Source organism: Pseudorca crassidens, chromosome 17 (assembly GCF_039906515.1).
Source record: "Pseudorca crassidens isolate mPseCra1 chromosome 17, mPseCra1.hap1, whole genome shotgun sequence".
Lineage (NCBI taxonomy): Eukaryota > Metazoa > Chordata > Mammalia > Artiodactyla > Delphinidae > Pseudorca > Pseudorca crassidens.
The window spans coordinates 18,672,779-18,693,211 of NC_090312.1; the positions used below are offsets into that span (position 1 = coordinate 18,672,779).

The 20,433-nt window shown below is 40.3% G+C and overlaps 1 non-coding gene across 1 annotated transcript; it reads left to right on the plus strand.

Moving 5' to 3' along the window:
- The first annotated feature begins 10,162 nt into the window (after positions 1-10,162).
- LOC137210785 (U6 spliceosomal RNA) lies at positions 10,163-10,267 on the plus strand. Its single transcript, XR_010936721.1, has one exon. It is a non-coding gene; the product is annotated as a U6 spliceosomal RNA (small nuclear RNA).
- Positions 10,268-20,433: the final 10,166 nt, after the last annotated feature.

A 20,433-nucleotide genomic window follows, 5' to 3' on the forward strand; every position in this document is an offset into this window, starting at 1 on the left:
GGGCTGCACAGAGAAGGATACCTGAGCAGAAGCAAAGCTGATATGAACCTGCAATTCAGCAGGGAGTCAGGGAATGAATACCTGAACTTCTCCCTCCTCTCCACTCCCATCTCCTGTTGGTGTCTTCCATTGCCTGAACAAATCCAAGGCCACAGGACAAGGAAGTACAGTGATGTGGTCCATCTAAACCAGGTTTCCAGGGTGCAGAGCAGGGTGGAGGAGAAGAGGGGGTAGATTTGGAGTGGTACCACCACCGGGAGAGCTTTTCCTAGCTCTACAGTTCTTTGTATCCCCCTCAGTGCCCGGCACAGAAACAGTGGGCCATAAACACCCATGAAAATGGATCCACTAAATTGAATTGAATGAAACAGAATGGAACTGAATTGCTTTGAACTGAATGGAGCGAACCAGACTGCTAAGTAGTTTCCAAGTCAAGAGTTGTCTTATCTTTATGGTATAATCATGGATCTTGCACCCCTGAATTCCAGTACGGTCTCTCTAAGCCTCCTGGTTTAGCAGAGTTTGGAATGCACAACATCCCGTGTTCCGAGCAATTCCAGTGAGTCCTGCAATTCACTGTTACATGACACTGTATGTAACTTCATATGTTATCTTTAATTCCTGGGTCTCCCTCCCCACTAAGTTTATAAGGCATGGTAAATTGGGCGAAGAAATATTGTTTGTCTTTAGGGTTTCAAACCCTAAGAGGTAGTAGACTGTTAGAGGTTTATACACATGCATTAAAAAATGAAAAAAAGGAAAGTGCCACTTTTACATGGGATCTCCAACATTGTGCAGCAGCATCTGCACAAGCCTCCAGGTGCTGGTATTGGCTCGTACAGAGCAGCACGTTGTGAACACGAAGCTAGTAATTTACCTGGTGCAGCGTCTGGGAGCACAGAGCCATTTGAACAGCAGCTGATGCTGGGGCAGGTGGTGTGCCCAAGGCATTACTGGCATCCCTTTAGGAGAGCAGTTAGAGTCCTGGAGTTAGAAGGGTCACACGGGCCGAGTCAGGCTGACTCTAAAATAACCTGTCCAAAAATCAGTCATTTTAGTGGAAACAATTGCCAAACTCTTAAAGTAACAATCAGATGATTAGATAGTCCCCTGTTTACCCAATCATGTTATTGATATTTTAGTGTAGGCCCAGTCTTAAAAAAAGACAATTTAAACCCAGTAATTAAACTTGAACACAATGCGGGACTTCCCTGGTGGCACAGTGGTTAAGAATCTGCCTGCTAATGCAGGGGACACGGGTTCGATCCCTTGTCGAGGAAGATCCCACATGCTGTGGAGCAACTCAGCCTGCAAGCCACAACTACTGAGCCTGCATGCCACAACTACTGAAGCCCACACTCCTAGAGCCCGTGCTCCACAACAAGAGAAGCCACTGCAACAAGAAGCCCGCGCACCCCAATGAAGAGTAGCCCCCGCTCACCACAACTAGAGAAAGCCTGTGCACAGCAACGAAGATGTAACACAGCCATAAATTAAAAAATAAATTTAAAAAAAAAAAGAAAATTTGAATACAATGCAAGTCCAAAGTGTCTAGTTGGACTAGAGGGTCCTTTATGACTCCAGTAGGGGAACAGAACCCAACCTAGCTGCTATAGGAAAATTATTCTTTGTCAGATTTTTGGTATAATAATGAAAATCATAATAATTTCACCCACAGTTAAAACAGTCTGTGTAATTAAATCATGGTATAATGGGATTATACGGCTATACAGAGGCTGAAAAATCACTGATCTTGATGTCAAGATCTGACAGAACACAAAAAAGAAACCCACAAAAACCTCACAAAAGTAGTGTTTATAGAGTCAACTATAAAATAGCACAGTGATGTGATCAGTTGTGTAATATGGAAACTCAAAAAAAAAAGTTACATCATTCATTAAAACCTACCTAGTCTGTTCATTCCAAAAGAGAAGTTATTTTAAATTAGGTTCAAATAGCATAAAGGGAGGTGGAGATTTGAAAATGATAAGGACACACTTTAAGCCAAAAGATTTTACGTCACTTTGCTGTGCAGCAATGATCGGCACAGTGTTGTAAATCAACTCTACTTCAATAAAAAAAGGTTTTTTAAATAGCTATCCACTGATGATGAAAAATCTGAAAGACAAATTAAGGAAACACTCCCATTTACCACTACAACAAAAAGAATAAAATACCAAGGAATAAACCTACCTAGGGAGACAAAAGACCTGTATGCAGAAAACTATAAGACACTGATGAAAGAAATTAAAGATGATACCTACAGATGGAGACATATACCATGTTCTTAGATTGGAAGAATCAATATTGTGAAAATGACTATACTACCCAAAGCAATCTACAGATTCAATGCAATCCTTATCAAATTACCAGTGGCATTTTTTACAGAACTAGAATAAAAAATCTTAAAATTTGTATGGAGACACAAAAGACCCTGAATAGCTAAAGCAGTCTTGAGGGAAAAAAACGGAGCTGGAGGAATCAGACTCCCTGACTTCAGACTATACTACAAAGCTATAGTAATCAGACAATATGGTACTGCCACAAAAACAGAAACACAGATCAATGGAACAAGATAGAAAGCCCAGAGATAAACCCATGCACCTATGGTCAACTAATCTATGACAAAGGAGGCAAGGATATACAATGGAGAAAAGACAGCCTCTTCAATAAGTGGTGCTGTGAAAACTGGACAGCTACATGTAAAAGAATGAAATTAGAATGCTCCCTAACACGATACACAAAAATAAACTCAAAATGGATTCGAGATCTAAATTTAAGACTGGACACTATAAAACTCTTAGAGGAAAACATAGGCAGAACACTCTTTGACATAAATCACAGCAAGATCTTTTTTGATCCACCTCCCAGAGTAATGGAAATAAAAACAAAAATAAACAAATGGGACCTAATGAAACTTAAAACCTTTTGCACAGCAAAGGAAACCATAAACAAGACGGAAAGAGAACCCTCAGAATGGGAAAAAATGTTTGCAAATGAATCATCAGACAAAGGATTAATCTCCCAAATATATAAACAGCTCATGTAGCTCAATATTAAAGAAACAAACAGCCCAATCCAAAAATGGGTAGAAGACCTAAATAGACCTTTCTCCAAAGAAGACATACAGATGGCCAAGAAGCTCATGAAAGGATGCTCAACATCACTAATCATTAGAGAAATGCAAATCAAAACTACAATGAGGTATCACCTCACACCAGTTAGAATGGGCATCAGCAGAAAATCTACAAACAACAAATGCTGGATAGGGTGTGGAGAAAAGGGAACCCTCTTGCACTGTTGGTGGGAATGTTGATTGATACAGCCACTGTGGAGAACAGTATGGAGATTCCTTAAAAAACTAAAAATAGAATTACCGTATGATCCAGAAATCCCACTACTGGGCATATACCAAGAGAAAACCATAATTCAAAAAGACACATGCACCTCAATGTTCATTGCAGCACTCTTTACAATAGTCAGGTCATGGAAGCAACCTAAATGCCCATCGGCAGACGAATGAATAAAGAAGATGTGGTACCTATATACAATGGAATATTACTCAGCCATAAAAAGGAACGAAGTTGGGTCATTTGTTGAGAGGTGGATGGATCTAGAGACTGTCATACAGAGTGAAGTAAGTCACAAAGAGAAAAACAAATATCGCATATTAACACATGTATGTGGAACCTAGAAAAATGGTACAGATGAACCAGTTTGCAGGGCAAAATTTGAGACACAGATGTAGAGAACAAACGTATGGACACCAAGGGAGGAAAGCCGCGGGGGGGGTGGGGATGGTGGTGGGATGAATTTGGTGATTGGGATTGACATGTATACACGGATGTGTATAAAACTGATGACTAATAAGAACCTGCTATATAAAAAAACAAATAAAAGAAAAAAAATAGCTATCGAAAATCACTGGGAAGTCCTGAAACATTTTGAAACCGAGAGAACCAAAGCAAGATGGGAGAAGCAATTATTAAGCTGCTGAAAAGTCCAGAGACAGGGACTGGACCCCAGAGAACAAAGAACAAGATGGATGAACCCACTTCAGAGACAATCAGATCATGCATTGCTCACGTCAAGGATCTGAAAACCCAGGGGGCATCTCTGATAGAGCCATCTTGGGAAGGTCAGTGTGACACCACGCGTGTGACACCCTCCTGCTCTTCCCCATCTGCTCGTCCTGGACCCAACAACTGGAGAAGAAAGAAGAGAACCTGATAGGCAGCAGAGTCGAGGGCGGGGTGCCTCTACCCGTCATATGACCATGGACCAAGTCTGAGCTTGATGGAAGGGAAACAACTCTGATTAGGATATAAGATTGAAGACTTGACTTAGACCAGACTATATTTTTCAATACCTGAAATCAGACTGTTTCTTTCTGTTAAAGTGACTTGGCAGCTATGGGATTTTTTCCAAGCTGTTATCAAGGGACAGGGAAGAGAGAGCTGACACATCAAAGAAGGCAGCAGTAAGCAGAAAAGAATGTTATTTCCTCTTTGTCTTCAATTAATTCAATCAAGAAAACAGTTACTTGTGGAACTAAGTGTTTACAAACCCCAATCACACTAATATTAATGCCCCCCACCGACACACAGAGTATTTTAAGAGGCATAGAGCCCACACAGAAAAGTTTGTCTGATTAGTCAGTCTGAGTCACTTACACATTCTCAAATTGAAGGAGACCAAGCCCCAGGATTGAGGGTCCTGATGGTCCTACCATAATTATGTAAAAGTGGTAAAGAACATTTCCCCGAAGGAAGGGGTGCTGGAAAAGAGAAACAAACAAAAAACAGTGGATGGACATTACAGTACCAAAGTGGAGCATATCACAGCAGCTGACCTACATGTTTTGGTTTTGTCTCAGTTGTCAGTAATCATCTCCTTCTGTCTTTTTCATTAATCTACTTTTTAAACTTCTCCCTTGAATATTAGGATTGATTAAAGGAATCAAAGAGCAGGACATCTGTGAGGCAGAGGGAGTGTGGGGTAGACTTCAGGTCAGCGGGTTCTTCCTGGAAGCTGTATGAACTTGGGACAAATGACCTCATAACTTTTAAGCCTTAACACTCCTTTAAAAACTTACAAGATTGACCTAACAAAGGAAAAAAAAAAAACAGTCAATGGTCACATGAGTGACTTCAGAAGCAACTTAATTAGGTATTGGTTTTCCTTAGAGGAATAAAATATATAATCTATATTATGGTGCATCCAGTGGGTTTTAAAGATAAGATCAAGAAACATGAAAGTCACCTTTTATGTTAAACAATAAAGAGATTTATATAATAAACTGCCCAGGTAATAAGTAAAGGCCTAAATAGAAGGGAAAGAAAGAGGATAGAAGAGAAATAGAAACGGAGAACAAAAATTTCAAGGAAAAGGCAGAGGCAGAGACAAACACAAACAAATTACAAAGAAAGAAAAACCAGGCAGGGTGAGCGAAATAAGCTAGGGGGTGGGGTGGGGTGGGGAGCGGGAAATACAAGCTAATGTCTGTATGATAGCAGCGCCATCTTGTGGCGTAAAAGGATAGTGCAGCTGATGGCTTCTGACGCCTTCCTCTCTCTCAACTGTACAGTAACTGCGAACAGTAATTTCACTTTCTTGGTACATTTGCAACGAACCAAGTGAAATCAAATAGCGGGAAAAGCCCAATGTATGGACTGAGGTTTCCCAATTCTTCCTAGGGGAAACAATGGCTCATAGAACATTCCAAACATTACAAAGATGAGATACACCTGAAAACATTCAGAACAAATCTAAAAATAATGACATTTGTAAGTAAAGTTTTCTTAATATTAAGTTTCCTGTGACTTACTTCTGTTTCATTTACCTCAATTAATTCATTTATTCATTCAACAAAGAATATTTATTGAACATACATGATGTGCCCCAAATAGCACTCTGTGGGTGGGAGATACAGCAGCTCCTGACCGATGAAGCTTCTGTTTCAGTGGAAGATAAACAATCCAGAAATAAACAAGTAAATATAAAGTGCCAATTGGGATTGGGTGCTACAGTGCTAACCAAAGTGGCAGATAGGAAGCATGGGGGTGAGAAGGCATTACTGCTTTATCTGGGACGGATAGAATGAAAACGAGCAGAGACATGAAGTGAGGGAGTGAGTCATGTGGCTTTAGGGGGAAAACAGACCCAAAGGGGACTAAGAGACAGAGGTGCTCAGGCTCTGGAGTCAGACACACTTGAGCTAGAACCCCAGCTTATCAGTTACCAACTCTATTACTTGATCTCTCCAAGCTTGCATTTCTTCAACTACAAAATGAGAATTAAAATGCTTTCTTTGTTATACTCTTGGAAGATCAAATGGGGATAAAATGTTGCAAAGGTTTATGCATATAAAGTGCTTTGCACAGTGCCAGGCACATGGCTCGTATACAAAAGGGGGGAGGGATAAATGAGGAGTTTGGGATTAGCACGTACACACTACTATATATAAAATAGGTAACCAACGAGGACCTACTGTGTAACACAGGGAACTCTACTCAACATTTTGTAATAACCTATAAGGGAAAAGAATCTGAAAAAGTATATATATTTTTTATATATATGTATATATATATATATATATGAATCATTTTGTTGTATACCTGAAGTTGACACATTGTAAATCAACTATCTTTCAATTAAAAAAAAAACAATAAACATTAGCTATGTCAGTTTTTTGGGTTTTTTTTTTTTGCGGTGTGTGGGCCTATCACTGTTGTGGCCTCTCCCGTTGTGGAGCACAGGCTCCGGACGCGCAGGCTCAGAGGCCATGGCTCACGGGCCCAGCCGCTCCGCGTCATGTGGGATCTTCCCGGACTGGGGCACGAACCTGTGTCCCCTGCATCGGCAGGTGGACTCTTAACCACTGCACCACCAGGGAAGCCCCCTATGTCAAGTTTTGATCGATGTGACATTATAGACACAGATTTGAAAACACCTTGATTCTTACGTTTTTATGGGATTGTTCCATTATAATAGCTACTATCAATTGAGCGCTTACTCTATTAACCTTATGTTAAATCGTCACAATATGTCAAAAAGAGGTAATATTGTTTCCATTTTACAGATGAGGAAACTGAGGCCCAAAGAAGTTAAGTAGCTCGCCCATGTTCATTCATGCAGTCTGTGTGAGCCAAAATTCAGACCCAGGCAGTCTGACTGCAGAATCTGTGTTCTTAGTCACAACAGGAAACTAGCCCTCAATTAGCTGTGCACAGAAGGCAAGTGTTGGAAGCCAGAATCCGAACCCAGACTTCTCATTTCTTCCCCTCCATGTACCTCTCATTCGGAATTGATTTAATCTCTGTGATTCATTACACCCAAATTGATTTAATCTCTGTGATCATTACACCCAAACTGCACCAATATGATGCCAAAACAATTGATCAGTGAAAAATAAGATTTCAAATCACCTACCCAGTTGTTTTTCACATTAGGGGAAATAACCCATTAGGGAGTTGTGAAACCAATTTGGTCAATGGTAATCAGCTTCTTTTAAAAAAATGAAATAAGGCTTCCCTGGTGGCAAGAGTTGAGAGTCCGCCTGCCGATGAGTGGTTGAGAGTCCGCCTGCCGCTGAGTGGTTGAGAGTCCGCCTGCCGATGCAGGGGACACGGGTTCGTGCCCCGGTCCGGGAAGATCCCACATGCCTCGGAGCGGCTGGGCCCGTGAGCCATGGCCGCTGAGCCTGCGCGTCCGGAGCCTGTGCTCCGCAACGGGAGAGGCCACAACAGTGAGAGGCCCACGTACCGCAATAAATAAATAAATAAATAATAAAGAAAGAAATGAAATAGATAAAATGTAAAACACCATATAGGTACACATAGCATGGATAAGTATTTTCAAGTAAACCTTTGTTTCAGGCGCGCACGTGCGCGCACGCGTCTCTTTAAGTCCTCAGCACTCTCTGTATTGAGATGTAAAATGCATTTCTTACAGTGCGCCTCACTCTAAATATCTTAAAAAAACCCTGATTTAGGTGATATTCTTTAATCTTCTCCAAAAAATGATTAGTTGCTCAATTATACTTTTTGATTTCCAATCTAGCCTGTTGAAATCAGGTATGTACATCATAAGATGAATTACCAGAATGGAATTTTCATGCCTTGTTCAGATATGCTGCTGTCATGGACAGACCAAGTCTTTACCTATATGTTATCAGCAAATCTGGAACAAGAGTACAATTTTTACTCTTTAGTGTTTATTATTCTTCCCAAAGACTTATTGGATATTTTTTCTTTCATTGAGGAGACAAGTCATTTTAGCCTCCAACACATACTGCCTCAGTTTGCTAATCATAAAATTTATGTCACACGCTGAAAAAGAATAAACAAATTACAAGCCTTAAAGAGACAGGTTGGATTTTCAACCAGTAGGTGAGCTTATAGACCGTATATTCAGCCATCCTCAGGCATTTTTCGAAGTTGGAAATGTCAGGCATTTATATGGTTTATTTGTAAAGCACTAACAATAATTGAAACGTTATGGTCTTATTATTTGCCAAAGAAATTTATCTAAGCAATTCAAGTGGTTGAAGGTTAAGGGTGTAGAAAAATGTCATGTGACACCAAATAAAATTTTATTACTGTTTTTGCGCTTACATAACTTAGAAACACCTACTTAAAATAAATAAATAAATAGATTCCTCCCTTATGACAAAAGTTTAATCTTAGCTCACACTTTTAGAGACATGACATAGGGCAAAGGATGTTTTGATAGCTTTAGAATTTTTTGTATAAAATATGATTTGGAGCCAAAAATATCAATACTCAAAACTAATCTATAATCAAAATATCAATCAGTTCTCGTAGTATGGACTTTGAGGCCAAAAACAAGCAAAACCCAGAAAACCTTCAATGTGTCTGATAGTTTAGTTCCATGGTTGGCCTTCCTTGGTGTCCTTCAGTCAGTATCAGAGAAATTTCTGAAACTGAAGAACAGAGGTGATCAGAGCTCCTTCTCTACTCACCTTCCATATCACCACCATCTCTAATGCTACCACTTCCACCATTACCAGACCTACAAAGTCTAGAGCCCTCTGTGGGGAAAGCAATGAGTTCCTAAGTCTTGTCATCAGCCCACCAGCCTTCATGTAATAATCATTTGCTTCCCTATCTCTCTGCATCTCCACAATTCTATTCACCAACCACAGAACAACTGATTTCCAAGAAAAGACTTAACACTTCTATGGCCCTGATTTTCCTGATCATTTCTGGTTTCGAATACTTTGCCCTCCGATCCTCAGAAACAGGATTGAAATTGTGCCACACCTCCATGGTTGCAGCCTCTGTGACAGGTATCACTTATCGCTCTTTCCTGCTGAGCCCAGACACAGCTTCAGAATCCTCCTCAACCCTGCAACTGCGGCAACCGCTAGCAGCTAAACAGAGTTGACATGCGATTGAATGTATTTGACCTTCGTGTTACACACCATCATAATGTCTAAAACCAACACTTTGACGTTCAAACACTATATCTCAGACCGTCCCTGGCATTTGAGAGGGGAACAAAAACCAATGTCAGACAACATGTTTGATTTTAAAGTTTGGAAGAAAAGGGTTGCAGAATTTTGCATAATAAGGAAACGAATAGCTTCCAGGGAACAAAAATGGCCATGATTAATATGAACAAATAATGCGAAATCTAGTTCATCCCCATGTCTAGCATTTTGCCCCATTGATCAACCCAAAATCAAACGTTTTGTCAAATAAAGAGCTGTTAGTTTTTAAATTTAAACAAAATTGACACTACAGCTATGACAATGTATTCCCTTTCTGGAGGACATTTGCAGTAGAAGTCACATCTCAAAGGGGAACCAAAGGATTTCACTTTAAAAGGATTTGACTTTAAAGAATTTCAGCCAGGAGAAAACTGGAAATCTTTGGTTATGGCAAGATAATATATGTAATATATTAATTTATGTCTTATACTAGTCTAAACTAAGGTACTTATCCCACTCTGGACTCAAAAAGGAGCCAAGCTCCCATGTTTTTCCCCATGGAAAGTGGGCAAGATCCCCACAAAAGACACAGAGTATCATCTGAAGAAAATATCTGATCTACCCAGACATCAGCATTAAGCTGAGAGGAAGTAGTATTTGAGTATCTTTTAGAAGGGATCAGTTTAATTGAAAGAACATATGTTGGAGGCTCACTTTGGCAGCACATATACTGAAATTGGAACAGTACAGAGAAGATTAGCATGGCCCCTGAGCAAAGATGACACGCACGTTCATGAAGTGTTCCATATTTTTAGAATCTGAAAAATAATAGATATATATACATATGTATAACTGAATCACTTTGCTGTACACCTTAAGCTAACACAACATTGTAAATGAACTAGACTTCAATAAAAGAAAAAAATTGGGTACGTTGGGTGGGGGGGGAGAAATTGGATCCCCTTCCCCCAATTAATGACATTAAATGCAGGAAACTGACAGGCTTCTTTAGTAAAATAAACATAACTAAGTTAAATAACAGCTCTGCAACATAACACACTGTGTTTGTAGTCAATGCACTTAATCGGAGTTTTTGGAGTCTTCATACTAAAGTGGAATAAAAATTGTTTTGAGGATTAGAGATGGTATACACAAAGTCCTTAGCACATAGTAGGTGTCCATGCAGTGCAGTCAGGGCAGCTTCAGGGGCTGATGTCTTCACGGTCATGACATCCTTTGTTTACTGATATAGCAGGTGACGTTATTTGTCCAAAGTAGAGAGAGGAAAAATATATTGGTGACATGTGGGACAGTTGAGGTTGTTTCCTCAGGAATTGGTGGGTATTGATCCTACTCTAGCACGTGCCATGAAGGAAACGTACTGTCTTCAGCTGATACGAGCCCTTAGGGGATATGTTAGCATCCCATTGACACAGGGGTATTCTTCCCAAAGAAGATGCAGAGCTAGAAATGCAGAGCTAGAAAATCAAAGCCCAATGTTGATCTACCTGGCACCAATCAGTAGGTACAAATGGTGTTTAGGGAGTTTGCAGCTTTCCTATCACCCTTAAAATGACATCATATAATCAGTAAGTCTTAAGTCTACCCGTATTCGGGGGAACAGAAAATCACCCCAGGTCTTTACTTCATCCTGCACTACTACGTATCACCACTAGATGACAGCAGTTGGCAAATAACTGCGTAGTCCAGGCTGGGACTGATTTTTTTTTTTTTTTTTTTTTTTTCTTTTTAAGGCAGAGCCGGATCCACACTTGGGAAAGTAAAGCGTGGAAGGTGAATCACACGAAATAGTCTTTCAATAGGCTTCCATTTTCATTTTTCTCCATTGTTCCCCATCTGATAGCCCATTTGGAAAAACATGCCCCTGGGTATTCAGTATGTGAGGATTCCAAAGAACAATTGTCAAAGTGTTCTTCCATTGCTGTATCACAGGCCTTTGACTCTTCAAGTGATACTGGAGGTATAAAGAAAGTACTGTAGCAAATATGGCCTTGCAGTAGATCATGCATCTGATTTAAGATTAGGTAAGTAATGATTTTAGGTAACTCAAGGATACATTTGGTGAAATGTGACCTAAGTAACATTTTGACATGTATAGACTTAACAAGACTTAAGTTTGCTCCCTTTGAGTGGAACCAAGGACGATGTTACAAGAGGAGAAGGGAGACATTTTCAAAAGTAAAGCTGGAACGAAATAAAATAAGGCCCGCTTGAAGAAGAAAAACAGCCAGTGTAAAAAGAGAAAAAGTGATTTATCCAAAAGATCAAAATCGGTAACTGCTGTTTCACTGATTTGGGCTGAGTTCTCTTAGCCAGCATTCTGCTCTAATTGACCAATCACAATCGTCCCTCTGAGAGAGAAAGGAGTGTGCAAATAAAGCCTATGTAGAAGCAAGGACACAACCCCTGGCTCCTATTCTCTCTGAATGAAGAGATCCACAAGTTGTCTCTGGCCTTGGGAAAGCTCTCCTGGCACTGAATGTGCTAAACACTTGAATTCCATCAACTCACCTGATACTCCCGAGGACAGCATGTTAGCAGCAGGGGTTATGGGTTGGATCCCTGGTCCGCGGAGCTAAGATCCCACACGCCTCCCGGCCAAAAACCTGAAACATAAAACAGAAGCAATATTGTAACAAATTCAATAAAGACTTTAAAAAACAAGGAAAAAGAAATGCAGGGTCTAAGACCAAGACTCTTTCCTCCTCCAGGGCAAGACGTGGCAAAGTGAGAGGAGATAACACCAGCCGCTGAGGGCTCTGAATTCAGCGCAGGCACCTGCCCCTGTTCTCCATTCGGTTCCGCTGACGGAAAGAATCGGAAGAGTGGGAGGTGGAGAAACGTGGGTCCTACCCGCTGCCAAACTGAGACCACAGCCTGCAACTGTTCCCTACCACCACCCACGATGATTGGGCAGCTCACGTCTGTGCTTACAGTAGAGACAGCCATTTCTGTGCTACAACCTTGTCTGTTGTAGTAATAAAACTGCCTGCTATTTGTTTTGTTTTGAGCATCACATGGCCACTTCCATCGTAAAGCTTCTCATAGGTCTTCGCTTAATGGTTTTGGCAGACATTGATGACTGGGATGGAGTCATCAGAATGGAGGGGTTTTTTTTTCTTTTTCCAGCTTTATAGAGATTTAATTGACATATAACGTTCTGTAAGTTTAAGGTGGATGCCTGTTGAGCTGATACATTTGTATGTTGCAGAATGATTTCCACCAAGAATGGAGATTTTTTAATCCTATCATTCCTCCTGCATTTATTAGCTAGAATTATCCAATAAAGAATGTTCTCTCAACAATTGTTGAATTACCTGAAACAAAAGAGGCGGCGTAGATGCTTCTTTCTTACCGTCTATTTTCAGAATAGTGAGCTGGTGCCCACGCAACCTCCAAACTAACTTGTTGATTTTACATACTTGATGTGTTTCACAGTGTTGTAATCATTATTTGTTTTTACATTCTTCCCAAATTTGGCCAGTGGGAAATCCTTCAAGTTTGCTCATATAATCTTGCTCTGGGGCATAATAATATGCCCCGAATTCATCTCAAAACACTTTCTTCCCCAGAAGTAAAATTAGGCATTTTTCCAAGGATCCCTGTTCCCTTTAAGATGGAAGTGGTACTTAGGTTTTACGTTCTGGGTACCCAGAGTAATCATTTAAACTGAGTTGGTCATGCTTCTAGGCCTTTTCAGTGGACAGGGCTAGGAAATTTGTAGTTTTTAGAAAGAGAAAAATAAATCATAAATAATGATATTTCTAATTCAAATCAAAGATTACAGAATTTTTACTTCAATTCTTTTATTTTAAGTTTGTCTTTTTTTACTCTGAAAACCTTATCTCCTAAGGGTATTAACTTAATTTCTTAGTTGCTTTACCTTGCACTCTATATAATGGTATTTAAAATAATAATGTGAATATTACCACTAACAACTAGCTGAAAGAATTCAATCTAAAAGATCTCTTTTAAAATTTATTTTATTGAAGTATATTTGCTTTACAATGTTGTGTTAATTTCTACTGTACAGCAAAGTGATCAATTATATATACATATACATTCTTCCATATTCTTTTCCATTATGGTTTATCACAAGATATTGAATATAGTTCCCTGTGCTATACAGTAGGGCCTTGTTGTTTATCCATTCTCTATATAATAGTTTTCATCTACTAACCCCAAACTCCCAATCCATCCCTCCCTCACCTCACCTCCCCCTTGGCAACCACAAGTCTGTTCTCTATGTCTGTGAGTCTGTATCTGTTTCGTAGAAAAGTTCATTTATGTAAGAGATCTTTATACTTTTTTTTGTCCTTAGGATATATCTCCCTAGGAATGTGAAATCGAAATATGTCTTTTAAAATCAGTTGAAATAATTCTTGAGATGGTTATGCCACAGAATTGATATAAAGTTAAGTTCACTTTTTTCCAGTTTATTTTAAAGTTTTAGGGCTTGTTGTGTTTTGGTTGCTTTTCTCTTTGATTTAACTTTGTTTTTAACTATTTTTGTTTAACTGTTTTTGTTTTAAATATGTAAAATATTTACATGATTCCAAAGTCAAAAAAAAACAAAAAAAATTTCATAGAGAAGTCTATGTCCCCTCCATATCCTCTAATTCCTTGTTCCCTCTATCCCATTTTTTAATTAATTTTTGGTTTATCCAGCTACTGAGATTATAAATAAGTATTTCCTATGTCTCCTCCTTTCTTATCTAAACTATAGCATTGTGCAAACATGCATGTGATGCATTTTGTTTTTGTTACTTAACAATATGTCTCGGCCGTCACTCTACATTACGACGCAGAGGTCTTCCTGATTCCTTTTCACAGCTACATAATATGGCATTGTGTGGATGCTCCAAAGTTTATTTAACTAGCCTCCCTTCGATAGACATTTGGGTTGTTTCTAGCCTTTTGCTAATTGGTTCTCTACATTTGTCTTATTTTGCCCGCCCAAGAGTCCAGTTGGTTTGGCTTCGTCTTATTTTATAGAAAAAGAAACTACTGCATAAGTAGTTAAGGACTTGACCAAAAGTCACAGAGTTAAGTGGGGAGGAGGGAACCAAGGATTCTCCCGCTTCCATAATTTCTGTTCTTTGCACAAATCTATATAATTCATACTTCGGTGTAAATAGCTGGTAACACCTTTGTTTTAGAGTGAGAAGGAAGGAGAGGAAGTGAGAAGCACATGCTTTAGGGTAGATTGTGGAGGAAAATTTAGCCTTAAGTTCAAGGCTGGAATTTCAGGTCTCAGCCAGACTGTGGGAGGAGTATCTGAGGGAACAGCTGGCCTCTCTGGCATTGTCCCCAGTCAAAGGAATGCCACACATCCACAAGCAGGTGGGTCTATTTTTGGCAGAAGGACCTTCTCTGTGCCTGCTAAAATCACATCTTGTCCCCTTCTATCGCAGGGCACTCAAGACTCCCTTTAAAGGATATAAAACAGTCCCTTCTCCACTCTTCCCTCATCTGTGACTACCCCCTTTGTCTTCTTTTGTACTCTGCAGACCAGGGGGAAAATGTTACATATACTAAACCACACAGAGCAAGCCCAGTTCTGATAAGTAAACATCATTTTACAGTCTTCTTATGGGAGAAATTAAGCTGATATTTACAGGAAGACTTAAAGACTTGGAACAGAATCTTTCATTAATTTTCCCTTTTTCAGAAACGAAATTGAGCTATTTGTAATGAGGTGGATAGACCTAGAGTCTGTCATACAGAGTGAAGTAAGTCAGAAAGAGAAAAACAAATACCGTATGCTCACACATATATATGGAATTTAAGAAAAATAAATGTCATGAAGAACCTAGGGGTAAGACAGGAATAAAGACACAGACCTACTAGAGAATGGACTTGAGGATATGGGGAGGGGGAAGGGTAAGCTGTGACAAAGCGAGAGAGAGGCATGCACATATATACACTACCAAACGTAAGGTAGATAGCTAGTGGGAAGCAGCCGCATAGCACAGGGAGATCACCTCAGTGCTTTGTGACCACCTAGAGGGGTGGGATAGGGAGGGTGGGAGGGAGACGCAAGAGGGAAGATATATGGGGATATATATATATGTATAGCTGATTCAGTTTGTTATAAAGCAGAAACTAACACACCATTGTAAAGCAATTATACTCCAATAAAGATGTAAAAAAAAAAATTTCCCTTTTCCCATCACTCTATTTTTTTAAGGGACAGTGTCAATTCTGAAGGAACATAAGCCCATATCATTATGTTATTTTAAAATGAGCATCTCAAGGTAGTGCCTCATCTAAGAATATGTTTCGCCCAATCTCCTCCCACCTTCTCCTCTCCAAAATAATCATATTTAGAATAAAGCACGGAGACCACTGTAAGACAGGAGGGTCAGCAGCTTTTCAACTTCAAGACACAAACCATATTCACTGCACAGTCCTTCCCAAGGCGAAACAGCGGCCACTACATCTTATAGAGATTTTCCAAAAGGGTTTAAACAAAGGAGCTTTCATCTCTGCCTGAGTAGTCGGAATACGCCATTCCCTCAGTAGTCTTGTTAATAAAGGTTGTATTGTGCCATTGCTACACTTCTGAAACCAAACAGCACAAGTAAATTAGGCACATTATCATTGTACTGCAGACGAGGCAGCAGGGGGGATCTGATCTGACCACGTGAGGATCTGATCTCATCATGGATCTGACCAGCTTTCCAAGCTAGTCTGGCTCAGGACTCTCCCCAGCTCAGCTGGGTGGACCCACTCAAGTAAAGCCAGTACCCCATAACTCTGACCTCTGTCTTGTCAAGACCCCATAACTCTGACCTCTGTCTTGTCAACTGCGACATGTGAGTCAACGCCTGAAAGTTCACTCACTCAGCATCCAGGAAGTCACTTTCTGCCGTGTGTCAGAGATGAGGAAGAAAGTTGTGAGCAACACACACACACTCCCTGTTATCTGAGAGAAATGGGGAGAAACAGGGACATAGAAAGACAAATCTATACAAGTTAAGCGTTACAGCAGGACCTTGGGTACATTTTAAGCTCTTTGTGCCTGTTTGTAAAGGAGGATGACAGAAGTAGCTAAACCGCAAGGCTGTTACGAAGAGTAAAACACCTGGTATCAGGCACAGGGTAGGTGCTCCATAAATAGTTAGTTATTAAGTGAATTTGAAGTTAATGTGAAGCTAGGTCTTCTCCCTATCCTTTCCGAAGCATATCTTTCTCCTCCAGGGTTTCATTTAATGAACCCAACAAGCCTGTAACATAGATGCTACCCACATTTGGAGAAGTTGAGGCCACAGAGATGAATGGGCTTCTCCAAGTCTTACACTTCACATAAAGTAGTGGTGGAACCCAGATCAACTCACATCAATTCAGCCCCCAAAATTCCTTATGCTTTTAATCCATACCTTACGCTACATTCCCTGTGAGAATCAAAACTATGAATAAATACCCAGAAGAGAGAGAGATTAATTCTATCAGGAGGCATCTAGAGAGGCTTCTTGAAGAAAGAAAGTGAGCACACACTGCCCTGCTAATCCTCCCATGGCTCCTTACTGCTTTACAATAAAGTGCGAACCCTTCACCAAAGCCAGAAATCCTCTTTTCCTTTCAGCCCTTGTATCGGAGTCCCCAAAAAGTCCTATAAGTTACACCCACGAATTTTATCCCAATACATCATTTTTATCTATCTATCTACTGCTACCACCCTAACCCAAAGTACCACCATCTCGTGTTCAGTTTGGTTTCCCTACTGATCTCCCTGCACCCCTTCCTGCCAACCTAAAATCCATTCTCTGCACAACAGCAAGGGTAAGCTTAAAATGCAAATCCGACTGTGGCACTCCCCCACTTTAAAGTCCTCCAGTAAATATCATTTGTATTTAGAATTAAATCTAACTTCCTTTCCGTGACTCTACGTATACATGATCTGGTGTCTGCTTATTTCTCCCACTTCATCTAGTCAATGTCTTCTCTCCACTCATCATCCTGCAGCCGTAAATGCCTCCTTTATTTTAGCCAACAGAAAACATTTTTGATCTCATCTCATGGCTTTGCACTTGCTGTTTTCTCTGCCCAGGATGCCATGGTCTTTTCTTCCAGACTTGTTCCGCCTTATTGTTCAGATCTCAAATATCACCTCCTTAAAGAGATCTTCCCGAGACACTTCATTTAAAATAGGACCCCATTCCTCCTGCCCCTCCCACCCGCCCCGTTTTTTCCTATTACTGCACACTGTCTAATTCCTTTAAGGTGCTAATCACACTCTATAATTTTTAATGACATATTTATTTGTTGACTGGATCCCCATTGAAATGTGAAACTCCAAGAGGATGGGGATCTTGCCTATATTGCTCCATATGATATCCAGGGCTTGTAGTAGACATTCACGACATAGTTATTAAAAGGATGCAAGGAAGGGAGGAAAGCAAGTTTCAACAGCATTTTTTCAGAAGCATAAGACTTGAGCAGGTAAATGTATAAGGAAAGTAGGGAGGCAATTCAGAGCAGAAGGGACAGCTTGAACACAAATCTTGAGTCAGATGAGTTCAAGATTTGTTTAAAGAAGGACACGTGTACTAATGTGCCCAGAAAGTAGCTGTATAAGGAAACTAGGATCTTCAATCAGTTTACAAATGCTTGTCAAATGCCTGTGATGTCACAGATACTGTGCTGGACGTTCCGGTTACATACTGCTGCATAGCAGATTATCCTAAAACTTAGTGGCTTAAAACAATCACAATCCTTTATCTTCCTCACAAAGCTGCAATTTGAGCAGAGCTCAGCAGGGGCAGCTCATCTCTGATCCACGTGACACTGGCTTGGTAGACTCAACTAGGGGCTGGAAGATTGACTTCCAGGACGGTTCACTCCCATGGCTAGTTAGCACTGGCTGTCGCCTGGGAGCTCGGCTCCCACTGTGAGCTGGGGCCCACGCTTCCTCTCCCTGTGGGCATTTCTACAGATTGCTTGAGTTTCCCCACGGCACAGTGGTTGGATTCCAACAGCAAGGGTCTAAAGGAGAGACACAAACGTGCGTGGCATTTTTATGACCTGCCTTTGGAAATAACGTATCATCCCCTTCAGCTCTACTGTTTGAGACAGTCACAAAGTTCCATCCAGTTTCAAAGGGAGGAGACAGGGAATCCACCTCTGGATGGGGAAGTGACAAGGTTCTAGAAGAATACTTGAAATAGGAGATATTGTTGCAGCCATCTTTGTGAAATAGCAATACAATCTACCACTCAGGGATACAGCAGTGAGCTCGGAATTACAGTACCTGCCCTCAGGAAGCTCGGACTGTAATGAGGAAGACAAACCCATATGGTTTTGTAAAGTGTAAGTTCAGTGATGGAGGAAAAACAAAGTGTTAAGCTGAGACCAAATGACCTGTTGCTACGCTCACAATTTAACAGCTTAAGATAATAATCAGTTGCTTTCTCACAGTTCCAGTGGGTTAGGAATTCAGGAGTGACCTAGGTGGTTCTGGTTCAGAATCTCTCATGAGGCTGCAGTCACCACATCAGACTGGACTGCAGTCGTTTAAACTCTTCCGCTTCCAAGATAGTTGCTGGCAGGAGGCCTCAGTTTTTTGCTACATGGACACCCTCCACAGTGCTGCTTGAGTGTTCTCACAAAATGATAGCTGGCTTCCCCTAGAGTGGGTCATCCAAGAGAGAGGGCAAGGAAGAAACTGCAACTCCTTTTATGACCTAGTCATGGAAGCCACACACCATCACTTCTGTTATATTCTATTCATTGAGCCCATACTCAAAGCCAGAGAATTAAGCTCCGCCTCTTAAAGGGAGAAGAATTTGTGAACATGTTGAAAGCCATCACAGACCTTATCTATTATGCAATGGAAAGAAATTTAGGAAGAAGTAATAATTGGGTCAGACATACTTTAGATAGATCACCCTGCTGGTGATACGCTGGATAGATTTGAGAAAGGTAAGACTGAAGGTCTGCAGACAAGTTAGAAGAGCCCTGAAATATCCCAAAGAGAGATCAAACAAGTCTAAGTGACTTGTAGCAACAGAGGATGAGATGGGTTTAAAAAATGCTAAGGAGGCAAAATTGTGTTATGAAAGAAATAAAAGCATTCAAAAATTAAATGTCATATTTTAGACTTGAGTGTCTGATTGGAGTGATGGTTACCAATCAAGATGGAAAATCCATGAGACAAAGCAGATGGAGGAGAAAGAGAAAATTCAGCATTAGATATTTTGAGTTTGAGCTTCCAGTTTTAGTAAATGAACAGTGGTAGGTTTTTGTTTGTTTGTTTGTTTTTCTCTTGCCACTGCAGCATTTATTTTTGTCTTATTTTGTTAACAGCCTCATTTTTACAAGGTGATCCTATCCTCACCCACTCTGCTTGGACAGGGCCATACCCCGTGATGTGCTGGTAAATGATCTCTCCAAAATAAGTAAACAAATAAAGCCCTAGTTTGTAGTGTGGATACTCCCACCTTTTCAAATTTAATGCTCGCAACAGTTTAACAACCAACTCAGAAAATTACTGGAATGTTATAATCAACTGGTCCTGGTACGATGGGACTATATCTCTGGTTTAGCAATGAATCACATGACCCAGATCTAAGCCAGTTAGCACACTGAATTGCTTCTTAACATGGTGACTGGTTCAGAGATGGCATTTTAGCCAATCAGAGCCAATGAGATGCAAAGAGATTCTTGTTATGCATCTGGGAAAATACTTTTATTTTTCCTTGATACTTGTAATTAAGAGATAATGCAACAGCACTATTACACCATGTGAAGTTTCAGAATGGAGCCAGCCCGCCCTGTGCAAAACAGAACTGAGAGATGGAAAGAAAGTAAATCTAGATGACATTATTTAAGCCATAAATCTAGGTGTAGCTAAAACTAACTCTATTCATAGACTTTCCAATTAAGTGAGCCAATAAGTTCTATTTTCCTTTTTCTTCTTTCTTTCTTTCTTTTCTTGTGTAAGTAAATTTTGTTTT